Here is a 2,558-nt window from a genome sequence, read left to right on the forward strand (position 1 = left end):
AAGACTGCAGAGGATTCTGGGAATTTCCTGATCTCTACGACCCTCTAATAGCGGAAGGAGGGGTGTGAGGAGCCCAGTGTAAGGTTAATCAAAGCACCATTTGTGTCAGGGGAATTGACTCATTAAAGTGATGGAGAGTGGCCCCCCGGCCGCCTGTGGAGCTGGAAGCAGCAGCTAAGGGCATATATTGCTTTGGAAAATCAATAGAAGGAACTCATTTTATCAAAATGTATCTGATAGTTTGCAATTCACAAGATAATTTGATCGAAAGCCAACTGGCATCTCCCATTCTGATTATCAGCCACATAAAGTGACATAGATAAAACAAAAGGATGATTTTATATTTCCTGCACATTCACTGACTGTGTATGAGGTCTATGCATAGACATAATTTCTCTTTTTATCATTTACAGATCATTAGCATTTCTGATACTGTATTTATAAACACATATACAAATGTGGTTAAATGGATTTTAATAATGCAGTATAAAAGGACCTAACACATTATAACATTTTGTTACTACATACATGGTTGCTTCTATCAACCCATATAAGGGGTTAACATATAACAGTAGTTAAAGGAATATAAAACCAAAATTTACTTTTATGATCAAATCTGCTTGTTCCCATGGTATTCTGTGTTGAAGAGATACATATGTAGGTATCTGGAACACTATATGCTAGATTACAAGTGGAGCGCTAAATTATAAGGGGCCTATTTATGGATCATGTCCGACAGACCTCACTGAATACGGAGAGCAATACGCTCTCCGCATTCAGCATTGCACCAGCAGCTCTTGTGAACTGCTGGTGCAACGCCGCCCCCTGCAGATTCAATTGCGGCAATGTCTGCCCGCCTCCTCAGAGTAGGCGGACAGGTTATGGAGCAGCGCTCTTTAGACCTCTGCTTCATAACTGGTGTTTCTATCTGTCTTATGAAAACCTTTCTTGTGATGCTTTTCTGCTTAAGCATGTTCAAAGGAATACAAAGGGTTATGTCAGCATAAAACTACTTACTTCTTTCATAAAGGTAAAGTACCTGACTAGAGACTGGAGAAAAACCTTGTATGCACTAAAATTTTCTGACATACTGGAGGTCAACGAGGAAGGTACTAAAGTAAGGCGGAAAACACCAATACCAGACTCTCTTTATGGGCTCCCTCCCACTAAGCTATTGCTGGCTTGGAATTTTATGGGCTCTGAGCAGAAGAACTCCATGGGAAATGTAACATCACTATTTGTCCCTTTTGGAGTCATCTCATCTGTACGTATTTTAAAACCAAACAGGGACATACCATGTGATGTCAAGAAGTATGTGTCTAGGTATCCAGAACTGGCCCAAAAGGTCTGTGCTCTAGTAGAATATGAGAATATGGAAAATGCCAAAAAGGCACTTGAAGCACTGAATGGAAAATTGTTTTTCACTAATGATGATCTCAAGGTTATTTCAGTGAAAGGAAGAGGAGCCCACAAGAAGAGTCTCACAGACGCTGATGAAATGGAAGACTCTGATTTACCAGACAAGAAGCAACCCAAGAAACAAAACCGAATATTTGAAAGACTACCATATAACAGGGAAGAAGCATCATTCTGCAGTTCATCTGAATAAGATAGCACTCCTGCTTCTCCAGTCGTAGTGCATAGATATCTCTCTGCACTGTCCTTTTCCAGTCCAGGTATATCATTCAGACCACTGTCTTTCAGTAGCCCACATTCTAGCCCTCTGATGGCTCCTAAGATCCTGACCCAAACGCAACATGGCTCTTTCCCCTTAGCAACCAATTTAGGAATTGCAGGATATCCCAGCCCTAGTTCAAGTCCTGAATTTAGACGTAGGATTCCAGAGCAATTGGTGGACAGTGGCATTGGTTCCACAAGTCCTTGGGTGCAACGCCGCAGAGCTGCTGCTCAGAATCTTCGTATGGAGAACAGGCAGTTGCCATGCAGTCCTCTACCAGCAAATAAGACCTCAGTCTCTCTTGGTCTGCCCCATGGTATACTCCACCATCCACATGGTCCAGATGGAAGTAGAGGATTCCACAATAGCATTGGGTGTGGGAAACTAGTGCTAAGGCATTAACTTTTAATTAGTCATATTCCCTTGGTCGTCATGGTCTGTTGCATTTAAAGTTGAACTAATATTTCACAGATAAAGCGTATTTATTTATAAGCTACAGTAGATCCCACGTCATTGTCAGTAAATATCAACTTGTGAATAACATTTATGTACTTTGATCACAAGCTTATTCTCAGATTTATGTAAGATGGGGTGACTATAATACTTTATAAAAATATTAAAGTAAGGCGTTGACTTATTTGTGATGGGTTTAACTGTGATGTGAACCACTCTGGAGTATGTTATAGTGTGAGACTAAAGGGAAAAAAGACCACATGCAGTTTTCTGTACAATATTGAAAGTCTTTTATTCCTCCAATAAGTAAAAATGAAACTAAATTGGCCGTCATGTTACCTTGATTTGGAAGCATTCTTAAGTGGACTTTATCCTGCACCAAGTCAACCAATAGGCCTCTATTTATCAACCTGTAAACTTACCTGCA

The 2,558-nt window shown here is 40.4% G+C and overlaps 1 pseudogene; it reads left to right on the forward strand.

Moving 5' to 3' along the window:
* Positions 1 to 928: 928 nt before the first annotated feature.
* Positions 929 to 2,080, forward strand: LOC128642936 (la-related protein 6-like; annotated as a pseudogene).
* Positions 2,081 to 2,558: the final 478 nt, after the last annotated feature.

This window comes from Bombina bombina, chromosome 12 (genome assembly GCF_027579735.1).
Source record: "Bombina bombina isolate aBomBom1 chromosome 12, aBomBom1.pri, whole genome shotgun sequence".
Lineage (NCBI taxonomy): Eukaryota > Metazoa > Chordata > Amphibia > Anura > Bombinatoridae > Bombina > Bombina bombina.